The sequence below is a fragment of the Scylla paramamosain genome, chromosome 1 (assembly GCF_035594125.1).
Source record: "Scylla paramamosain isolate STU-SP2022 chromosome 1, ASM3559412v1, whole genome shotgun sequence".
NCBI classification, from domain to species: domain Eukaryota; kingdom Metazoa; phylum Arthropoda; class Malacostraca; order Decapoda; family Portunidae; genus Scylla; species Scylla paramamosain.
The window spans coordinates 6467501-6485000 of record NC_087151.1 but is presented as its reverse complement, the minus strand read 5'-3'; the positions used below and the strand labels follow the sequence as shown (position 1 = coordinate 6485000).

Sequence of the window (17500 nt, the reverse complement as noted above, 5' to 3'; positions counted from 1 at the left end):
ACAGGGTGATCAGATTGTATCGTCCCCAACTCGTACTGGCTTTGTATTTATTCAGCATCTCTGCTCACTGAGAGGCTTTCGTTAGGTTTCCTTTGTGTTGTTGATGCTACTTATTCTAGAGGTAAATAGATGTTTGTACCGGCACTGTTAACTCCAGCTCACCAATAGGACAGTCTTGTTAGGAATTATCTAATCTTTTCGTCTTTCAGTGTAATGTTTTGAAATGTTTCTCTGATAAACAACAAACATGCCCCTTGACATTTTAGGTTCCCGAGACCTGTAATAGCCAACTTTCCTATTCTCTCTCTTCTCGGCTCGACAACAACAGACAGAACCAGATTCGCTCCGCTTGCCAGCATCCTAATATGCGTTCCAAGGTCTAGTTTCCAAAGACGGTCTGATCAGGCCAACAAAGCAGGTCTGACTGCCATCGTGTACTGGTTACTATCCCTCACTCCACCCACCTCTTTCCTGCCAGTTGTTTACCATTACCATTGAGGATTAATCAGGAGGTAGGAACTGCAATAAACAGGCGAGGGTACGGGGAGGGCGTGAAGGAACATTATATTGCTTACCTCCGCGAGTATTGTCCAGTTTTAGTGTTTGTCTGGAGCAGCACTTGAATGTCGTGAGGTGTGGGTCCATTCACCGCCGGGATGCTGAACCTGAGCGTTGCGTTCCGGGAGAGTAAAGTGCTGTGACCGGTGCTGAAGGGTTTCTGTGATGCCACGTGTCAGACGCTGGCTTAATTTGTGCCGAGAGGTGAGGAGGGACGCGCTCAGCTGTGTCAAAGGGAGCTGATGTTGGAGTGCAGATGTGGGGGTGATGTGTTGTGGTGAAGTTCTCTGAATTATGCGGTAGTATTGTGGATTCAGTAATATGAGATAAAGCTGAATAAACCTTAAAGCTGTCGACGAAGCTTATGGTAATGACCTTGGCGTACTTATAAACAAACGCGGTTTCAGTAATGTAAGAGAACTTGACAAAACTAAGTCAAGTTTAAAGGTGTACTTCTAAAGTTGATGGCATACACTGTAACTGCACATGGCCTCGGCGCTGGCTTATCTCCGTCTCATTAACATTTGAGCCTGTGGTGGACGATATTCCTCACCCTGGGCCACAGGGCCACTGTAACATTCAGGTTTCCACACTCCACCTTCACTAGGGTTCCCAAGGTACCCATTTATCGACCAAGCGGAAGGAAGGATGAACAGCTGCTGAGCCGCGCGTCCGCTGCTCAGCTCAGATTCGAACCGCGACTATTATTCGTAGTCATGCGTGCACCACTGAGCCGCTTGTATGCACATACATCATAAATGTTAGACAAATAGAAGGATAGGTACATAGAAGCAAGGTGGATGCAGCACTACAAGAACTTTTTAAAAACTTCAGTAAATCATTAAGTTTTCTTTAAATGTGACCATGTGGTGTGGGTAGTAGAGACATAATGTGCTAGTAGGCAAAGACTGCATGTCCTGCTCGTCCACCCTTAAAGTGTTAACAGCAGGAGTTAATAAGAGGCAGAGGAACATGATCATGCTTGTAAAGTGAAAATTGGTTGTATATAAAAGTCGTCAACAACATTCCCCCCCAGCACGCACACGAGCCACAAACCACAAACCACAAGCCTTGCCACTCCCCGAACCACCGCATCAACAACATGAGGCTCGTCAGGTGTAGACAGGTGTATAAACAGGTTAATATAAATGTGCTTGAAGATTCACTTGAATATTTTATGCCACACGTCACTTGAAATAACACGCCATTCAACTCACTCACGCGTCATCTTACATCTATCTCTCTGCCTCTTCAATTCCTAACCACTTCCTCAAGCTATTTATTCTTCTCATTCGTTCATTAAGTCCTGACCTTTTCCCCTCTGGGTTAATTGGTGTTCCTTCACATGACCTAAGCCTTAATCATCAGCTTCTAACCTTTTCCCCTTTACATTAATTGATTCTCCTTAGCACATTACTAACCTCTTCTCATCCTCTCATCAATTGCGTTCCTGTTGCGTTGGCTCTACCTCCAGCTCTTCTTCCTCTTCACTCTCTAACCCCTTACCATTGTCCTGTTTTGCTTCACCTGACTCTACCTCACACGAACATCAGTCTCTGGAAGCGACAGAAGATAACGACTCGCACTTATACCGATACCACCTGCAGGAGACATTAATAAGTAGTGAATTATCAGGCAAGGTAGTACTGCAGTTAATATATCGTTTGGACTATGACTTGCAGGAAGACTGGGTAAGCAGGGAAGGCTGGAGAAGCAAGAGCAGGTTAGGTTTGGACAAAGTCGAGAAAAGGAAAGACTAGAAGAGAGGAAAGCAAGTGAGAAGAAGTGTGAAGCCAGAGAGAGAGAGAGAGAGAGAGAGAGAGAGAGAGAGAGAGAGAGAGAGAGAGAGAGAGAGAGAGAGAGAGAGAGGTGGTTGCATTACCGTCGTGGCGCCGCCTGGTTGCGTCTCCCTACTAGTCCATCACTTCAAGGTGGATATTAGCGGCTTCTTATCAATATCCTGCATCTCCTCCACGCTGCAATTACGTAAATCACACACACACACACACACACACACACACACACACACACACACACACACACACACACACACACACACACACACACACACACACACACACACACACACACACATATACATACACACCTAATAAAAATGTCTATACTGAGTTAGTAGTAGTAGTAGTAGTAGTAGTAGTAGTAGTAGTAGTAGTAGTAAAAGTATTATTATTAGTAGTAGCAGTATTTATTTTCTGTTATTTATTACAATTCCGAAAAAGGCGAGTTTATGGAAGAGGGAAAGCTCTCTCTCTCTCTCTCTCTCTCTCTCTCTCTCTCTCTCTCTCTCTCTCTCTCTCTCTCTCTCTCTCTCTCTCTCTCTCTTTTCTCTCTCTCAAAAACACGTCAGAATAAACCAGCACAAGGCGAGAGAAATAGAACCACAGAAGTTAGAAAAAAAAAAAAACTAACACATGAGTTCTTGTTTACACTTACTTGTTTGTTCTCCCACCACAACACATTCTATCTATTTATTTATTCATTTTTTTACTAGCATGTTACATACATTAACACTGCACCAGTTTCAACGCTGACTGTTATACGTACATTTGGTGTTTTTTTTTTTTTTCCTGACATGCCTTGAGTCTGAGTTACAGCATCACTGGTTGCGAGGCTGATATAAGCCACGCCTGAAATGCAAATGTTATGATTTCTGATTAGCTCAAATAGGTGAGGGAATCAGTAATCAGCGGCGCCTTAACACCTGAGCGGGGCCGGCCAAGTAAAAGGAGGAGGTGGCTTTAGTAGACTTAAAAAAGCAAAGAGACGTATTAGGATGTATTAAGTTACGCATTACTACGCGGGTCCAGGGAGAAATGTGTGCTTCGGAGGTTTTTGGAGAATTTTCTCTCTCTCTCTCTCTCTCTCTCTCTCTCTCTCTCTCTCTCTCTCTCTCTCTCTCTCTCTCTCTCTCTCTCTCTCTCTCTCTCTCTCTCTCTCTCTCTCTGTCTGTCTGCCTCTCTCTCTCTCATAAGCACTCCCGCCTTTCTCTCTATCTCGCTCATGCAGGTGTGAGTGGCGGCAGGTGGCAGGTAGAAAGACAAGCATGGTGCATAGGGAAGAAGAAATCAGGAATCTACGCACACCTATCAACGACACAACACTGAACCAGTCTCCATTCCCGCCACGCTCAAGACAGCTAGCTCTTCGTACATCCCCGCCATCTCACTCCCCTACTTCCTGACCTCCTCACATTCCTATTGCTCTTCTTCTCTACTCCATCACGCACTCACACATACCCGCACACACACACATTCTTTCTCTCTCTCTCTTATACCATGTCCCTTTGTACCCGCATGAGCTACACCACCACCACCACCACCACCGCCAGGCTGAGTGCACCCGCCACACATCACAGCCTCCATTAACTAACCACCACGCAGCACCACCATTCGATATGCAGTGGGAATGATATACGTGTTTTTATTTACAGTGTTCAGAAGCCCTTCCTGTCCTACCGGTTTTGTGGGCTCGTGTTTATCTCCTCGCGAGGTTGAGGGGGAAGCACGAGCCTGTGATTCGATTTCCCTTGGCGGCGAGCGAGCGAGCGAGCGAGCTAGCGAGCGACCCCATCCCCGGCAGTGCCTCGGTGTGGAGTCGCTATGATAAACACGGCTGTCTTTCATTAGGATGAGTGCACCCGGCGTCTCAAACCCGTTTTATCACTACCTACCAGATTGGAAAGAGAGAGAGAGAGAGAGAGAGAGAGAGAGATGTATATGATGAAGATGGACTGAGAGGAATGGAGAAACATAGGATAAATACAACAAAATTATGTAGGATGGAACACAAAGAAGACTGGAATAAAGCAATGGAAACAACGAACCTTACAGAAAACTACAGCATAACACGAATAAACAAAGCCAAAAGAGAAGAAGCACAAGTAAAGCACTAGCGAGGCGCACTAGAGGAGATAAAAAAAAAAAAAACTCTTAGTGTCACTCAGCTCTCCATTATACATTACTTTTGATACTGTCTTGTCTCATAAAGTCAACGAAAGCGCGTGCGTTGAGGAAGCGAAGTTAGCGGAGGGGAAAAGGACCACACGACAGGCAAGCAAACAGCAACAAGTACACATTTTCATAGTTTCCCAGACAGCCTTGTTAAACCTGGAGGTGACACTAACATGAACATGACACGCGATTTTAAAGATCATCATCATCGTTGTTTTTTACGGCAATAACTCGCAGACGACCACAGAGGGACGGCGCTCAGGTCCCCGCCGCCGCAGCCGCCGCCGCCGCCTCCGCTGCCACCAAGTAAATTTATGATGTTACCAAGAAGCGAACCAGACGGAGACCACCAGGCGCGACTACTGAAGCCATTTAGATAGAGCTTGTCATGGCCTTAGTGTTGTCTCTCATCGTGTGTGTGTGTGTGTGTGTGTGTGTGTGTGTGCGCACCTAACGTATTCAATATCATATGCTAAGACTTATGCCGGTCTCGTATTTCTGGGGTTCATAATCTGACTGGTGGCTCTTCCAACTCATCCTGATTAACTTTGCGATGGAGTGATGGCGGTCGTCTTCCATACAGATTCGTTATCCCGACGCGTCCCACCACGTGATTCATTCCCTGCAATCTACGTGCATATGAGCAACACGACGAGCTCAGTGCGGTATAAATACATGTAACAAAGCCTGACGTGGCCCCAACCGTCGGCTCCCAGACTCATCGCGGGTCACCACGTATTATAATAATTACCCGGCATAATATTAATGAAGGCGCGCCACGGAATGCTGAAGGGTGGACGGCTCAGAGTGTGGCGGGTTTTCTTAAACAGATTTTCTATGGTTAATGAAATGAGACGCTGATTAAGTATAGAGGATGAAGTAATGAGGAAGGGGGACGTATCACTTACCCCTTCCCTTCCTGATTCCCCTCCGTACCCATACCATCTCATCCCCTTCCTCTCCTCTCTTCCTCCCCGACTCTCTTCCCGCCTTCCTTCCTGCTCATCACTCCTCCTTAGTTAAATCCTCAGCCCTCGTCCGCAAAATGTATGTAAGCTAATTAACCCCTACTGAATATTACATCATCCTCGAGACAAGAGAAGAATAACACCAGCAGCACGTCACAGCCAGCCAGCCTCGCCCGCCGCCCCGCGCCAGCCCGCCCCACGATTGCGTGATTGGATTTTCTTCCCTCTACAAACCTAGCCGCTATAGGAAGCCTCATAAGGACGCGCTGCTCCTAATTCCCCCATAATTATCCATTTTTTCAAGGCGAACCGCGTCTCCGAGAATATCTCACCGGCGGGAGTGCGCTGATCAGCAGGTGAGTCGGTGTAAAACAGGTAGCATGATGAGGCCCACCGGTGCTCCCTCCCCACTTCCAGCGTAGCGTGAAGGGTAATTCTCCCCCCCCCTCTCCGGCACTTTATCGCCTCTCGATCAGCCAAAGCCGCGCCGCTGCATTGGTCGTGGCGCTTCTGGCGGGAAAGTATGACTGGAGGCACAGATTTAAGGAAGAGCCAAGGAAGAGCGAAGCGGAAGAAGTGGTATTTTGGATGGCGAGGTCAGTGGTCCGTAACCTGGCCCGCCCCACCTGGCCCACTCCACCTGTCCTCTCCTCCCCACTCTCCTGGTACGCTCCACCACCCTGTCCTGGGCCAAGGGACGGCGCTGATCCAACAACCAAGAGGCACCGTCCCATTTTCCGTGACGGGGGCCATACTTTAGTCCCTCCCGTAAATTAATACAAAAAGGAACATAAAGGAATTATACCATGAATTCTAGCATCGCTATTTTCCTGTTTGGTGGATGGTTTACTGGTCCGCCCAAGATAAAGAGTGCTGGATTAGGGAGCCTGAGAGACCGTGCAAGATTACGGAAAATCTGCCACGGCTGATTAGTGGTAATGAGAAAGGAAGGATTACGGGGAATAACAAGGAATTGATTGTTGAAGCTAATAACGAGGAGAGGGTGATTATGGAAAGTAAATAAAAGAGCTGGTTAGGAAGATAATGAGAGGAGAATTAATGAGAGAGAGAGAGAGAGAGAGAGAGAGAGAGAGAGAGAGAGAGAGAGAGAGAGAGAGAGAGAGAGAGAGAGAGAGAGAGAGAGAGAGAGAGAGAGAGGTAGTATCGTTGATGAGGATGAGATGATGACACAGGAATAAATAGACACGACCAACAATATTTAAAGTAAAAAAAAAAACATGAAACGGAGAACCCAGAAAGAAAAATGAAAAGCAGAATAACAAAGATAATAAAAAAAAAAGATTAAACATCGAAATTTACGATAATATTAGCGGCGATGGAAAAAAGGTGAGGCTGTACTTTATGACACTTACCTGCACGAGGACGCGACCCTCTCACCTGGCGCGCTAAGGTGAGAAAAAGGTGGATGACGCTGAGCAGCAGAGTGAACCTTTCCCCAGCACGACCCGGAGACGCAGTTTGTCGCCTCCTCTGTCACTTACCGTATTGTTAAACCAGATGGTGTATATTTATAAACACCCTTACCCACCTCCTCTTACTTCTCCAATGCCACCACTACCGCGTCTTTCTCCTCCTCCTCCTCCTCCTCCTCCTCCCCCTCTCCATGACTTACCGTTGGGGAGTGATGCTGGGGGACGGGCGATCATTATGATAATTATGGTGGGGACGGCAAGTTACGGTGGCGGCGCGTCATGCTCAGTGTCCAGGAGGCCCAGTGGAAGCCAATGAACGAGGGCCGCCGCCTCATGGGACAGCCTGGAGCGTGTGAACGGCTGGGAAAGTGCTGAGAGAGAGAGAGAGAGAGAGAGAGAGAGAGAGAGAGAGAGAGAGAGAGAGAGAGAGAGAGTTGATGACGATAATAATGTAAATGATCTTGGTAAAGGAGTAAGGAAACAAACTGATAAAATTTACAGTAAAAAAAAAGCAAACTATGAGAAAAAAAAGGAAAGAAAAATAGAACAAGAAAAGAAGAAAATATTAAAAATTTTGAGAATTTTAGAATTGTGACTATCCAGTAGTGATGTTATATCAGAAATTGACTCGATATGTATATATAAAATTTTTCTGATGTAGCAGTATGACTGTATGTATTTAAGTAGGTTGGCAGGCAAAGGGGTGGGGAGGGACGAGGGTGGAGGCTGCATGATCACGCCATGGCACGCCACACACCACGCTACATACTCGTACTTTTACCGGCGTTTGTATCACTCGGCACTTCAACTAATTACTGGCATCCCATTTAGTGTGGCACCAAAATGTCTCAGGGATTTGACTGTAACATTTCTTATCCCCGTAATTTTTAGATATTATAGATGACAGGAACAACAGCCTCATGTTTTACATGGTACCGTTGGCGACGCACTGCCGGCCGCTACAAAGTGAGTGTTGGTGAAGACTGCTCTCTGTGGAAGTGACCGCTGGAGTGTCTGCTCTAAAACCCTAATAGGTAGAACAAGGTCAAGCCTTCCTACCTACACGAGGTTGGAACTACAAGTTTCAGCAACCATCACCACTCTCCGATACATTCTAAGCAGTGTGTAGCAACGTGTAGTAATAATACGAAGCCGAGAACTAGATTGTGGGGAGGCAGAAACACAAAATACCCGAAACTGCCTCTTCCTCTAATTACCTCTCGCTACAGCGCACCTCCATTATGTAGCAGTTCTGTATCTCCGCGCCATGCCCGGATAAGGACGATATCGTAAAGAGAGCAGTGCACAGCTACAGACACCGTTAATTACAATACAAAAAGAAATAAAATGAGAATACAAGAGACTAACAGCTACGAACAACTAGAAATAACAACTGGAAACGATCGCCGCTTTGTAAGAATTAATGAAAACCATGTCGCTCTTCAGCAACTTGAAATTTTGCGAAGATAAACGAATACTATTTTCTGTTTCTCGCCTCCGCGACGTAGTGGTTATCTCGCCGCGCGGGAGGAAGTGAACAATAGGTGCTAATCTTCCTTTGCTGGACTCTCGATCAGGTGCTACAGTCGTGGTCAGTGCGGTAACCTGCTGTCCTCACATTCCCCGTATATTATGTTTCCTCTCCATCAAGTCCTCTCAACGGGTGATAATCTGCTATCGTAACCTGAAAATTAATAGACTCGCAGCAAATCTGAAGACTTTGTATTGAGGGGAAACACTAAACAAGATAGAATTATGTGTGGTATAGTGATAGAATTTTGTGTGGTATAGTACTACAGTAGACTGCTGTGAATACTTCTTGCCTGCAAAACGTTCAAAAGCTCCGGAGGTGGAGCTTTGTGGGGCAAAGCACAGCCTAATCTAACGTAACCTAAAGGACTCCCACACCTCATACCACATCATTCTCTTTTAAATTATCGTCTCACTCGTCTTCCTTAACCGGAAACTCGTCAATTGACGTAGTTTCGCTGTTTATGTTTTTTTTTTTTTTTTTTAGTCTTTTTACTTACTCGTCGCCTGTATTATTTAGAAAACTGTATTGGCTGACGGTCATTTAGTCTCAACAATATTTCATGAGCACTCGTATAGTGTTGAACCGACAGAAGGAAGCAAACGCCATGCCTCGGTCACCTTTACGAGTCTATATGTAAATCAAATCCACACTTTTAAATCACTGCACCAGCCTCCCTTCCTTTCCCCCACTGGCTACTCGTGTTCCTCCAGCTCTCCTTTCTTCCTGATCCCGCGCCGCGGGCCTCCCTTGCTTCCCCGCCCAGCGCTGACCTCTCCTCACCTGCCTGACCCTCTCCCTTCGCTGCCCCCAAATCCTGCTCATCCTCCCGCTGCTACCTTTCACTTCCACAGCCCTGATCTTCTCTCTCCTCAGCATAAGAAGTGGTAAGTGAACCGTGGCTGTCCGTGTGATGACCAGGATATAGAGGGATAATGTTGTATGCGAGTCCGCGAAATTCATTAAAATGCAGATTAACCAGTTATTTGACCGCCATTCCAGTCCGTCCCTTCCCATCCTTACCCCTTCAAAGAGGAAAAAAAACAACACTGGTAGCATAAACAATACTTTCTTACGGTGGCCACATACTTTGCCTTCTGAAAGGAGGAGGAGAAGGAGGAGGAGGAAGAGGACGTAGGGAAGTGGAGAGAAGGGCGAAAATGAGAGGGGTCGGTGAAGGTGATAGTGAGGGGGGGCTAGTGAGGGAGACGGAGGAGGAGGAGGAGGGTGGGGAGGTCATGCATAAAACACCTAGCACTATCTAATTCAAGGAGGGGCTCGGGGTGACATAGTGCTACATAAGAGGCCGTATCCCGCCGCGGCCACGAAGCAAACCTCTTTCCAATACCTCCTCAATGTCCCTCGGGCCATATGCATCCTTTCGTATCCTTCTCCCCCCCCCACCCCTTCTCCTTCCATCCCTCCCTCATTGTTTTTAGTATCTTTCCCCTATTTTTTTCTCCCTGTCTTTCTTTTCTTCCTCAGTGTCTCTTTTTTTATAATTTCTCTACACTTTATTTATTTTCTTCTTTATTATCCTTGTTTATCCTTACCCTCTTTTTTTTCTGCTTCCTATGTTTCCCTTTCCTCTCCATCTTTTCTTCACTAATATCCTTTCCCTATTCTCTTTTTTTCTCTCTGTCTCTCTTTTTTCTTCTTCAGTATCTCTTTCTTGCCATTCTCCCTACACTCCTCATTATTATTTCTGTTTATCCTTACTTTCCTTCTCTCTCTCTCTTTTTCCCTCTCCCTCCCTTTCGTTTTCATCCTATCACTCCCTTTCCTCTCCCTCCTTCCCCTTCTTCATCATCATCATCCCTGCTTATCCTTCTATCCTTCTCTCTTGCTTTCTGCTTCTTCCGATACCTTCTTTTTCGTTTACCTTGCAGTTACTAGTGCATATTTTAATTCCAATTTTGATAACTACGTCAAAGATAGCTACCCTGAATGAAATGTTACCGCTTCTTGTTTGTTCATCCAGCTCAGAGCAATTTACTTATTTATTTTATTTTTTTTTAATCAAGATCGAGAAGTGAAGGAGGAAAATAAAAATGAAAATATAAGAGTTGATTGAGAGGAGAATAGATGCGAAGGATGGGGAGAAAAACGTGTTGGTGGAGAAGTTGGGGGTGAGGTGAAGAAGGTCACTGAAGAGGAGTGATTAGAGGTGACGCAAATGAACACCTCAGGAGAGAGAGAGAGAGAGAGAGAGAGAGAGAGAGAGAGAGAGAGAGAGAGAGAGAGAGAGAGTGACTGAAACATGATTATTTTACTAGTGTGTGTGTGTGTGTGTGTGTGTACGAGCATGCTGTTTCCCTCCTTCGCTAAGTCTTGACCAATACGGAAGTTAGACTCTTATCTCCACCTTTTCCCTCCCTGCTCAAGGTGCAGTAGGACGAGGCATGGCTGGGCACCGTCTTGGGTACGGGCACAGTAATGGAGGCACAGATGGCGATGGTTGGAGTCGGAGATGGGATGGCAGGATCTGTAAGGGTCACCGCATCAAAATATACTTTTCATTTACACTTTTCTCCAAATGACGCTGTGGTTCCGGTTCCTAAAGGTTTCAGCGCCTGGTCTACTCTATTTTTAATGCGCTACAGTGGAAGGTACTGGAGCGTTCGAGGGTGTTTTTATTATTCAAGTTATGATTTATCAAGAATTATGTATTATCAAAGGGGAAAACAAGCTATAGTAACTTAACTAATTATCTCTGTGGCCTTTGTAAACATTTCTGATAGGAGCACACTGCATTTCAGAATACTTATTTATGACATCATTTCAGTAACCATTTGTAAATTCATTGTGTAAAAATCAAAATTACATGTGCAAAAAGATTATTACTAGATTACTGCTTTTGTTGTCGGTAGCTTCTTTAAAAATTGTCTTCAAATTCTCTCTAGACAATTTTTTTTAATCCTAAGGAGAAGCCAGTGCAGTCAAGACGAACCAAGCACTGAGGCGGCACCCAGACGGCGGTGTCGCGGCGGGAGTGATCCTTGAGGCATGTTTACGGCGAATCTCCGGCATGTAGCCCCGCCCCGCCTAATAAATGCACAGCGTGAAAAGTCGAGCAAATACGTGTGCGTCGAAATAGTGGGATGAGGAACAAATTAGAGACTAGCCTATCCTCAACAAGATACTTATATATCAGGATATTTTTCCCCCTTGAAGTAAAAATGCGTTAAGTTAATGCTCATTTACTGCGCAGCGCAATCAGGTTGAGAAAACACCAAAGCGGGTTTTAATAATTGTATAGTTTTCCTCGTTGTCTGCAAGTTATATATGTATCAGTGGCGGCTGAGGCTGGCGACCATTTACTTACCCTGTGAACTGAATTGCCTCAGGGGCAACCTGCAAGTTACCTTTGTTCTTTCGTCAGTGAGGAATGATGCAGCGTATGAATTAATCCTCTCCTGATACTTTGTGTTTTAGAAGTTTCACAGCTTACGCCCCAGGTGCAAATGTGCGGGGCTCAGGCGGCAGTGTTCGCCTGTCTGTGGTGTGAGCTGTGCCGGCGTGCTTGACTGGCCTGGCCGTGGGGTGTGTGGTGCCGTACTACTTTTTAACACCTACGTGGATTGTTTCGTTTTTTTTTTTTCCAGTCGTGTAAGTAATAAGATTATTATTGCAATTTTACATTGTAAATAGTTTGCCTCAGTTATAAAGATAATTATGATAATTATGTGTGTGTGTGTGTGTGTGTGTGTGTGTGTGTGTGTGTGTGTGTGTGTGTGTGTGTGTGTGTGTGCCTGTGTGTGTGTGTGTTACTACATACAAGCTATCTTTTTTTTTTCAGTTTAACTTTAGTTTTGATAAATCAACTCCCACTGTAAATCGTCAGTATTCATAGAGTTCATGTTTAAGATATTCACACACGTCTGTTTATCACTTGGCTCAACAAGTGTACAGTTAGAGAGATTGTGGCAAAAGACTTGAAACTTTCTTCAACATACATACCGAACAATAAGGAAACCAAAATGTTCTTATGATTTTGAATTATTTTTCCTCAGTTTTCATCATTGATTATCTTAATGAGACCCTTTGCAATTATAATGAGTGAAAGACCAACCCAGGCGACCCCCAAGTGTCACTGTAACTAACACCAAGCTGAAGATGTTCTGGGTCATGACCTAATTAGATGTTCATTTTTATTGAACTCAAGCATAGAATATTAATACATCCAAAGAATAAACAGTTCACGGCTATAAGAGCGAACAACTTAATACAGTCCCAATCCTTTCACCGCCACAAGTCAGTCATTGCACTCAGGATGCCACTACAGTCGGAATGTACTTTTTGTAGCCAACAGTTAAATAATCATTTGCACTTGCTTATCCATTACATTGGTATTTTTAGTTGCTCACTCACTTCAAATATATTTTCAGTTACTCATCTACTCCAATAATTATATTTTTTAGTTACTCATCATCTACAGTTGTATTTTTAGTTACTCCTCCTGTACAATTATATCCTTAGTTATTTGACTCTGATCGACAGTTGATGATTTTTATGATGTTTCTTCTTTTTTTTTTTTTACTGCAAGACTCCAAACATTTTAAAACACAACAAACAGATTTCTTGCTCGCAGTGTACAGCGTTCCCAGGCGCCCCGCTGTCTTCCCGACACGCGGTGCCTCAGTCAGCGAGGAACAGTCACACCACAGGAACACATTCACAAATATGGCAGAAAAAAAAAAAATACATTTTTATATTTTCCTTGTGAACGTAGCACAATACCCGATGGAGCCTTGTTCCTCGTGTGCTTGAACTTGTTCTGTTATTTGTTTGAACATCTTTTTTAAACCTTGAGTGAAATATCATGTCTTATAACTTGACGCATCTCCTAATAACACTTAACCCTCTATAATTTCTAGTCCGAGACCTCTCTCATTTTTTATGAATAGTGGACATCTTGGCGCGGGTCCAGGCTGCAGGGTGGTTACCACACTGGGAATATTGTTGAAATTGTTGTTAAGACCAGTGAACAGGGACCGGGTAATAGTTTGCATGCCACGACTGTGAGACCATCTAAGCTGCACACTTCAATGGCGTTCATACTTCTGGCCGCAGCTGCTGGTTCATCAAGCAGTATACTGTTTATTTAATTTTGTTTTGTATCCACGTATGCTCCATGTTCTTGGTCTTGCTTTGGTCCTGCCAGAACAGTCTGTTTACACGCACCGATAACAACATTGTCACAGTAAAGATTTTTTTTTTTTTTTTTTTTAGGGATTTCCATATGAATACCTCATCCTTTGTTTATTTTCATCTAATTTCATTTTATCTTTTATTCCTTTATATATTTTTCATATTTTCACACTAAGTTACACTCTAATATCCAGACAAAGAATATTAAGGTAAACTTGCTTGTATTTCTCTCCCAGTCTTCGAGTTCTTTGTCTTTGTGGCGTGTCTAATTGCCATGGTAATCAATATGAATCGCGGATTGTCACCTAAGAAACTTTACTATTTCTTCGGGTCTCCTCTTCCAGTCCCCGACATCCAGTATGACACAGTCTTGTCTTACTCCGCGCTTATGATCCCCCACGCACTTCCAGTCTAATCAACATCCGTTATGACACAGAGCAGCTTCGTTTTTTTCTGGATGTTCAAAACTGGAATTTTCTCTCTCTCTTCTCTTGTTTATCATCTAAAGATTCTCGATGATGTTGGTTTGATGGTTTACATGGACCTGCAGCTCTGCGAATATGTTGTCCACAATACTTTCTGGAGTTGACAGTGCTCTCTTCAGTCCGCCCTTTAATCAAGGAGAACAATTAATGTCTCTGAGGGGATGGTAAACTGCCAGCTGTCCACTGCTTCACCACGGTCTTTTGTCTCTGTTCACCAAAAACATTTAGGTCCAATTTAGTTTCCTCAAGCAGTAAAACAGGACATCGTGTCTATAAATAAGTATGTCTTTATATATTGTATAAAGAAACATAAAATTCAAAGATATTTCAACTAAAATGAAGCAAAAATAGTAGACAAAGACAATTCATAGGAAACGGATAATGGATGAACAGTTAGAGTAACTAAATAGCAAATTAGGTCAAGCAGAAAACTAAATAGAACTAAGAAAATTAGGAAGCGCTATTACAGTATTTACGTGATATCCCCCCCGACACACACACAAAGACAGACAGACACACACACACACACACACACACACACACACTCGGTGATATCTAGTGTTACCACTAGACGATGTGTGTTCATTATTCATTCACTGTTTATTTACATGATTTATGAGGCGGCGCGCCCTGGCTTAGGTGGCTACTGAGTGGACCTGCCATAAGGATCTAAATGGAAGTCAACACCAGTGAGGTTCCGTTCTGTCTGCGTTGCTCGCGGCGACGGCGGTGACAGTGCTTACCGCAATGCTTTTAAATGACACTTGCTGTGTGCTTACTTGTCCCTGCGTTTTTTCATTTATACTTAGTCTTAATGCTCACAGAGATGGAGTACTACACACTGTTGTAAGAGTAGATTTTATTGCGTTTTTTTTCATTCTCCAGGACACACACACACACACACACACACCGTTGGTAGCGCCGCTGATGTAATGCCGACGGATCACAGGGCAGCGTGAATGATTGTGCTACGCAGCGACATCAGAAAAACCCTCGCAATCGCAAAAAGTAGACAAGTGACTTTCTGTTGGTACAGTGTTTATTTATTTACTTGTATCCTAATACTTATTATCATTACTATTATTATTGTTATTATTATTATTGTTATTATTATTATTATTATTATCATTATTATTATTATTATTATTATTATTATTATTATTATTATTATTATTATTATTATTATTTTTATTATTATTATTTTACTACTACTACTACTACTACTACTACTACTACTACTACACCCACTCTCTTCTTATTATTCATTAATGATCTTCTAAACCAAACTTCTTGTCCTATCCACTCCTACGCTGATGATACCACCCTGCACTTTTCCACGTCTTTTCATAGACGTCCAACCCTTCAGGAGGTAAACATATCACGCAGGGAAGCCACAGAATGCTTGACTTCTGATCCTTCTAAAATTTCTGATTGGGGCAGAGCAAACTTGGTATTGTTCAATGCCTCAAAAACTCAATTCCTCCATCTATCAACTCGACACGACCTTCCAGACAACTATCCCCTCTTCTTCAATGACACTCAACTGTCCCCCTCTTCTACACTGAACATCCTCGGTCTGTCCTTTACTTATAACCTGAACTGGAAACTTCACATCTCATCTCTAGCTAAAACAGCTTCTATGAAGTTAGGTGTTCTGAGACGTCTCCGCCAGTTTTTCTCACCCCCCCAGCTGCTAACTCTGTACAAGGGCCTTATCCGTCCATGTATGGAGTATGCTTCACATGTCTGGGGGGGGTTCCACTCATACTGCTCTTCTAGACAGGGTGGAATCAAAAGCTTTTCGTCTCATCAACTCCTCTCCTCTAACTGTCTTCAGCCTCTCTCTCACCGCCGCAATGTTGCATATCTAGCTGTCTTCTACCGCTATTTTCATGCTAACTGCTCTTCTGATCTTGCTAACTGCATGCCTCCCCTCCTTCCGTGGCCTCGCTGCACAAGACTTTCTTCTTTCTCTCACCCCTATTCTGTCCACCTGTCTAATGCAAGAGTTAACCATTATTCTCAATCATTCATCCCTTTCTCTGGTAAACTCTGGAACTCCCTGCCTGCTTCTGTATTTCCACCTTCCTATGGCTTGAATTCCTTCAAGAGGGAGGTTTCAAGACACTTATTCATCAATTTTTGACCACTGCTTTGACCCTTTTATGGGACTGGCATTTCAGTGGGCATATTTTTTTATTGGATTTTTGTTGCCCTTGGCCAGTGTCCTTCCTACATAAAAAAAAAAAAAAAACGACTACTGTCATTCATGGATAATAGAGAAACATGCACTACCCATAAATTTTCCATTACTTCACTAACTGACGAAACATTACTTGCTGTTCTTGACTGTAATAGTTTTTTTTTTTTTTCTTTCTATATACGAATGTTTACTAAAATTCAGAATGTAATCCTTTCACTTCAGTTGATAGCAAATATAATTGTGATTTGGATGTTAACGAGTATTACGTACGAAATAGATTATCCATTGCACCGAAAACCGAGTGCTTATATATATATATATATATATATATATATATATATATATATATATATATATATATATATATATATATATATATATATATATATATATATATATATATATATATATATATATATATATATATATATATATATATATTTAACTTCGCAATGATACTTTAACAATATGTACCTTCAATATAAGATCTATTCCTAGAAATCTTCGACATTTTAAGGACACAGTCATGCATAATAACCATAAGAATATGAACGTGTCTGGTTTCATTGAAATCAGACTTGAGTCACATCTTAGACGCTATATCAAATTCCCAGGTATTACTTGTACAATAACTCTAGAAGTGTTTATGGTGGCGAGGTAGCCATGTACATATCTAATGGGTGGGAGTCATCAGTGTTAAATCAACTTACAATTTTGGACACTTTTCTTTGAAATTATGTGTGTTCAGGCGACAATATCAGGAAATAAGTATGTCTTTATATATATATATATATATATATATATATATATATATATATATATATATATATATATATATATATATATATATATATATATATATATATATATATATGGACTCCCTAGTGATAATTTCAATTGTTTCATTAAACGCAGTAACTGACATCCTTTCGTCATTATTTGAAAAAAAAAAGTATAAAGGAATATATATTTTAGTAGACTTTAATTCAAATTTCATGATGAACACAGAAAATATTTTCGAATATATTAACTTAATGTTTTCTCTTTTCATTATTTCCATTAATCTCTAAGCCAATTAGAGTTACCAGCACTTCCGCCTCCATTTTGGATCACATCTGGGCAACACAACTCGAAGATAATGTTGGTAACTATCAAATCCAAACTAATATTTGTAATCATTGTCCAGCATTGTCCCAGTTT

The 17500-nt window shown here is 42.8% G+C and overlaps 1 long non-coding RNA gene across 1 annotated transcript in view; it reads left to right on the top strand.

Moving 5' to 3' along the window:
* Window positions 1-17500, top strand: part of LOC135115020 (uncharacterized) — a 122181-nt gene that overhangs the window by 85582 nt on the left and 19099 nt on the right. The gene's annotated exons all lie outside the window — the stretch shown is intronic.